We start from the raw sequence: 7,061 nt of genomic DNA, 5'->3' as shown, positions 1-7,061 counted from the left end.
GGTTTCTCCCCAACAGGAAAGGTGCAGGTGCCAGCTCTGGCTGCCACCGCACCTGCGGGGCTGGGAGGTGCCAGGAGGGCCAGGCCGCCAAAAAATCCACCAAAAAAAAAAAAATCCACAAAAAAAAAATCCACAAAAAAAAAATCCACCAAAAAAAAAAAAATCCACCAAAAAAAAAAAATCCACAAAAAAAAAAAATCCACCAAAAAAAAAATAAAATCCACCAAAAAAAAATAAAATCCACCAAAAAAAAAATAAAATCCACCAAAAAAAAAAAAATCCACCAAAAAATAAAATAAAATCCACCAAAAAATAAAATAAAATCCACCAAAAAATAAAATAAAATCCACCAAAAAATAAAATAAAATCCACCAAAAAATAAAATAAAATCCACCAAAAAATAAAATAAAATCCACCAAAAAATAAAATAAAATCCACAAAATGGGGCTCCCCCCAACATCTTCACTCCCACCCCCCAGCGCTGGAGCCCCGGGCAGAACAATTAGCGGCTCCAATTAGCGGTGCCCTAATGACAGGGCAGGGAGGGGACACCCCGGGCTGGCAGTGGGGACATCTCAGGGGCTCCGTGACGGGACAGAGCCCTGTCCCAGCCCGCAGCAGCTCTCCCAATCCAGCTGTGCCCTCCAGCAGCTGGAAAGCAAACCGTGGAGCTCTCCACAGGGAGCACGTGTTGATTTGTTTCACGATTTCCATTAATTAGCAGGTAAATGAGATCCCTGCACGCTCCTCGGGCACCTGGCCTCATCTGCCTGGGCTCTGACAGCTGCTGGAGCAGTGAGTGTGTCTGCAGCACACCATGCCTGGCAGAGCATCCCCTCCTCTCTGACCTCCCCAGCCAGCCCATTCCACCATCCTCCCCTGGAATTTGTCCTCAGCAGCTGAAAATCCATCCCAGGGCATCCCTGAGGCTTCAATTAGCAGGGGAAAAGACCTTGGAGGTTGGATGGGGTTTTGGGGCAAATGACAGCCAGAGGGCTGAATTTGGGATCTGGCTCAGGGCTGAGCTGCTGCACACAAGGAACCAAGCAGAGCAACCACTGGTGCTTCAGCTTCCCCCTGAAACCTCTCCTGGAAAGCCAATTAACAGCACCCAGTGCCCTCCCAGCTGCTCTTCATTTGTAATTAAAGTCAGGCCACAGCTGAGCACTAGCAGCCTTTGAGGGGAGGTGATGGGAAAAGGGGAATAATGTTTGATTAATGACGAGGGAGAGAGCCCAGCCTGGCTGCAGGAGGGACTGGTGGGATCACACAGGTTCCATGGCTTACAGCAGGGCTGGGGGGAGCCAGAGCTCCTGCTCTGTCCCAGGAAATTCCAGGGATGGGAAAGCAAACTGAGCAGGGCAGGAGATGCCAGAGGGCAGCCCCAGTTAATGAGGGAGGTTCTGGGGACACAAGCAGGGGTGACCTCAGACCAAGGCATGCACAGGCACCTGGAAAACACCAAACCCATCCCCAAAGTGCACCAAATCATCTCTTTCATCACGTACCTATTCAGCACCATAGCTTCAGTGAAATTATTGCACACTATTCTCTAGGACAAGGCACATCTCTCTCTCAGGACATTCATCTCCAGGAGAAAACATAATGCCTTAGAGATCCACATCCTGTTTTCACAAGCTCTGCTTCCCTCCTTGTGCAGGATTACAGCTTTACCATCCACATGGCTTTTCATGGCTGTAGAATTCCTGCTCAAGTTTTGCAGTTGTGTTTATAGCTGCCCTCCCAGAAAGAAATCGAGAAAGGAATTTCTCTCTCCAAAGAAAGTGAGACTTTTCCATGAATAAGAATCCCTCTTCCCCTCCTGACCCTGCAACTCCTGCATGAGAGATGACAGGAGTAAAGACTCAGATCTCAGCTTCCAGTGCCCCTGGAGGAGAGCATCCTGCTGCAGCCCCTCATGGGGCCAGGCACCCTCCCACCCCACACAGCCAGCTGCAGCTCTCAGTTAACCAGGATGATTTTTTTTGATTTTTTGGGAGCATCCCATTTTTTTTTGGACATCCTGCTCCAGCCCCACACGAACACACCCATGGGGCCAGCACACTCCCACCCCAAGGAGCAAACTGCAGCTCTGATTTAACCAGGATTATTTTTTTTTGGGGAGCAGAGGGAGGTTTTGGATCACAGGGAGGGGTGGGACATGGTGTCACCCCCCTCATTTACAGCCTGTGACATGCCCCAGTGATTTACAGGCACCAAGAGGGCCTGCAGCCCACTGGGCTCTCAAGGATTGCTTAACACAGGATGAAGGAGATCAAATGCAAATGGGTGCATGGTATGTGAGCCTCTCCAGCCAGCCAGGGCTGCTAAACCCTCTGCTTTCTTTCACAAGGCTTTGAAATGGGGAAATGTAGCTTCAGATAATTTATTTGCTAGGGGCACTGAGGAGGGCAGGGGAGTATTTATGAGCTGAAGAAAATCCCCAAGGTATGTCTGCAGGAGTGCTGCTCAGGTGGGGAGGGGGAATGTGATCCCTGCCCTCAGCCCTGGCTGCCAGGGACAGGGGTCACTGCTGCAGAGCCCCCAGCCCATTCCCTGTTCCCATCAGGGCATGGGAATGAACCCTGTGAGCACAGCATCACCAGGGAGGGGGGGAAACACCACCAGGAGCTGTCTGGCAGCTCTCTGCAGGCAGGCAGGGACTGTCCCTGGTCTCTGTTTGCTCACCCTCGTGTGTCTCAGGACATTCATCTCCAGGAGAAAACATAATGCCTTAGATACCCATAAAGTGTTTTCGCAAGCTCTGCTTCCTCCCTCCTTGTGCAGGATTACAGCTTTACCATCCACATGGTTTTTCATGGCTGCGGAATTCCTGCTCAACTTTTGCAGTTGTGTTTGTAGCTCTCCCTCCCAGTCTTTCCTCCAAAGAAATTGAGACTTTTCCATGAATAAGAATCCCTCTTCCCCTCTGTTTGGTCACCCTCAGGGCATCCCCCTGCACCCCCTCCAGCACATCAGGACCCAGAGCAGCCCTGCCATGAGGGGGGGACCGAGTTACCAACACAGCAACTGCTGATTGCTAAAGCAGAGCTCAAAAATCCCCGATCATTAATTATTTTTGTCACCACTGAAGGTGCTTTTCCTGCTCCTCGTGGCATCCAGAGCTCTGGAAGCACAGCACTCCCAAGGGAGACAGCTGAGAGAGGCTCAGTGCTAGAGCTGGGGACATGAATGCAGAGAAGAGCCCCGGGCTGGGAACCTGGGAAACACCAATTCCAGCCCCGGATGTTCCCATGGCTCTGCCCTGCTCGGGTTACTGCAGCCCTGGCCCCCAGCCAGAGAATTACTTGGAAAAGCAGAGGAAGTCTGCAGCAGGGGGAGAGGGTAATTCCTTGAAATGCTGTCTTTGGGGAGGGATCTGCAGTGGCTGGAAATTCCTTCCCTGGAAGCTCAGCTGCACAGCTCAGCTCTCTCCCCCTGATGGCCCCAGGCTGGCAGTGCCCTGTGCTCAGCCCTGGCAGTGGTGGCACTCTGTGACACACTGTGACCTCCATCCCCAGCTCCTGGGCACCAGGGGAACCCTCTGTGTGTGCTCAGGAGGCAATTTCCTGCAGGAACTGCTCTGGGAGCCAGAACAGATGGAGGAGACAAAGCAGCTGGGTCACCTCAGGAGATGGGGATTTTACAGTGCTGCAAACAGGGCCAGTGAGGCCAGAAATGCAGCTGGACACCCCCAGGAACACACAGGGGGATGGGAGGGATCGCCAGGCTGGGAACCAGGCAGGCAGCCCTTGGGGGGTGCCCGATGGAGATTGTGTCCTCCTGAGGAGAACCCTGTGGGGCAAAGCCCCTGAGCTGCTGTCAGCTGCTGGGGATGGCCCTTGGTCCTACAGAACCCAAAAAGCAGCTGGGGAAGGGCTGGGCACAGCTCTCAGACCTGGGTACAGCTCCCAGACCCTCCTCATCCCCAGACACCACACATCCCCACAGCAGCAGCTCAGACCATCAGCGCCAAACCTGAATGCAGTTTGTATCTGGGAAAATCAGGAACTTACAAAAGGAGGGAAATAATAAACTTTATAAAAGGAAATGTCTCTAAAATAGCGTTGTGTGCCTCTGTCCCAACCCCCAGGAACCGCAGGCTGAGGCATCAAACCTTGCTCCTCCAGGGACTGAGAGCACCATTTGGTATCAATTTTCCATCTGACTGCTCCTTTTTAGGAATTGTTTGTGGTGCTCCCAGGGAGCCCCCAAGCACAGGGAACGTGGATCTGAGCTGGCTGCACACCCCGAGCCCCACGGGCCTGGGGTCAGTGGGACCCCCCTGCTGCAATGGGGGCATTTCCACACCCCCATTGGCTGGGGAAGGGAAACAGGGGCTCCACGTGGTGCTGCACTCTGGATTTGGGACACAAACAGCCACGAGGAGGTGGCACTGGGGTGGCTTGGGAAGCCCTGTGCCCACAGCAGCAAGGATGGGGCACCCCAAAGGGATGGGCTGAGCCCCCCGCTCTCACTGCCAGGGCACCTCAGTAAAAACAACAGCACAAAGCAACAAGTCCAGGGGGTTTTGTTTCCCTTTTTGAAGGGCAGGAGAGTTTCTGGCAGCCCGGGGTGGAGGAACTTGTGCACAGCCAGGCTGATTCCCAGAAATGGCCCAGCCCTGACTCCGGTGACTGGCAAGGCAGTAAAATGAAGCTCCTGCGTCCTCAAGAGCAGGAGGAGGAAGGACATTCACTCACACTCCTTCAATGAGGCACTAAGCACCGTGACACGCAGCACACCCCTGAGAGCCCCTATCTGCTCTCTGCCACACAAACACACCCGGACTCAACCCATTCCCACCAGGGGAGGGGATGCCCGGAGCAGGGCTCACCCCGCGGTGATGCTGGGGTCACCCCAGGCTGTGCTGGCAGGGGAGGGACAGGGCAGGGACCCCTGGCACCTCCTGGGTGACAGCAGAGGCTACACAGAGCTGGCCAAGCACAGAGGGCACTGCAGCACCTCCAGCTCTGGGCCACGCTGGGAAGGAGCTTAAATATCAGCACAGAGCCCCTCAGAGAGCCTGGGAGCAGGGCCCAGGCTGCTGCACACAGGAGGGGATGGTTTGAGCTGGATCCTGCACCACAGAGCCCTGCCCAAGGGTTCCAGCACAGGAGCACAAACCCTGCAGTGCCCAGGCACAGCCCAGGCTCTGCTCCAAAACCACAGGAGCTGCTTCTCCTCCCTCCAGCAACTCTCTCCCATGCAGAGAGGTTCATCGTGGCCAAACACAGGAGAAACCAGGTGCCATAAGTCACTTCAACTCCTCCAGGCATCTCTTGTCTGGGTTTTGGGTCCTGCAGTCCCACAAAGCTGGATAGCCTACAGCATCCAGGAAGGAAAACACTTGTCCATCAAACACCACCAATAACTGCAACAGCTCCACGTTGCTGTTTGGTTGCTTTTTGAGGTTTTTTTAAAGCAAGAAGAGCCCAAACCCTGCCCCAAGAGACCCACATGCCCACAACCACCCCAGCACCAGCCCCACTCACCATCCTGCAGTGCTGGAGGACTCAGTCACTGCTGGAGGAGCCTGTGCAGGAGAGCAGAGCCAGAGCTCAGGAACAGCCCTGGCTGCCATGAGGAGCAGCAGGGCAAGCACACACCAGGGACTCACAGAACCCAAAACTGAGCCCTGGCTGCCCAGCAGGGTTTAACCCAGAACAGGTAACGATGAACACCTGGCAGTGATGGGCACAGGTCAAGGGGATAACACAGAGATTGTTCCTGCTGTAGATGGGGTACAGATGAAGGGGATAACACAGAGATTGTTCCTGGTGTAGGTGGGCACAGGTGAAGGGGATAACACAGAGATTACTGAAGCTCTGCCCTGTCCCCCCACCCCTGCCATCCTCTGAGGCTTCAGGAAAGGTGAGGTAGAGATGGGTACAGGGAATGGGAAATCCTCTATGCTGCGTTAATAAAAGCGCCCCAGTGTGGATGGAGGGGGCTGTGTTATCTCTTTCCTCTCTTCCAGAGGGGACAGTGGAGCCTCTGTCACACGGTGGGGGAAGTGACACCAAGCCCTGACAGCTCCCCCTCGGTGATGAAGTGCCTGGAGGATGGAGATGACTCGTTCATTTCCCATGGCTGTGCCAGGCCGGGTGAAAGGCGGCTCCCACAGTAAATCGAGATTGTTGTGATGATAACTGAGCCTGTGGGGGCCAATTAAAATCCTCGGGAGAGGGTGAATGACTCCAACCTAGCCTGGCCTGGCACAGGGAGGGTGCTGCACCAGGGGCAGCCCTGCACGCCCTGTACAGAGGGAATTGGCAAGGGACAGTGACTCAGAGCCAGGGACAGACTCGGCGTGTGAGAAGCATTTTAAAACGAGCTGGAGAATTCACAAGCAGCCAACAAGGTGACTGAAGTACAGGGGGAAAACAACTTGAGTGCTGTGTGCCCATGGACAGACACACGGCGGGGTTTGGGGCAGGGGATCAGTGCTGAGGATCTCTGACCGTGCCCGGGGTCCTCTGTCCCCCAGGATCAGACCCTCTGTGCCCCCTGTGTCCGAGTCCCCCTGTCCCCCAGGATCAGACCCCGTGTCCATGTCTCTCTGTCCCCCAAGATCAGACGCCGTGTCCCCCCATGTCCGGGTCCCCCTGACCCTAGGATCAGACCCTCTGTCTCCCAGAATCAGATCCCCTGTCCTCCCCTTGTTCAGGTCCCCCCTGTCCCCCAGGATCAGACCCTCTGTCCCCCCTGTTCCCGGGTCCTTCTGTCCCCCAGGATCAGAACTCCTGTCCCCCCCATTCCCGGGTCCCGCTGTCCCCCATGATCAGACCCTCTGTCCTCCTCTGTCCCCCAGGGTCAGACCCCTGTGTCCCTCTGTCCCCCCATCCCCCGTCCCCCTGTCCCCGCAGTGTCCGTGGCCCCACAGCGCCCTCCGGCGGCTCCCGGCGGTGCTGCAGCGCTCCCGAGCCGCGGCCGCAGCGCGCTCAGAGTGAGGAGCTCCGGTCCCGCTCCTGTCCCGCTCCTGTCCCGTAATCTTCTGCAGAACCCCCCAAAAGACACCCGCCAGGGCTGCTGCTCAGAGCGCTGTTCCTGTGCTTTAT

The sequence above is a fragment of the Agelaius phoeniceus genome, chromosome 18 (assembly GCF_051311805.1).
Source record: "Agelaius phoeniceus isolate bAgePho1 chromosome 18, bAgePho1.hap1, whole genome shotgun sequence".
Classification (NCBI taxonomy): domain Eukaryota; kingdom Metazoa; phylum Chordata; class Aves; order Passeriformes; family Icteridae; genus Agelaius; species Agelaius phoeniceus.
Note: the sequence above shows the minus strand (reverse complement) of the source record.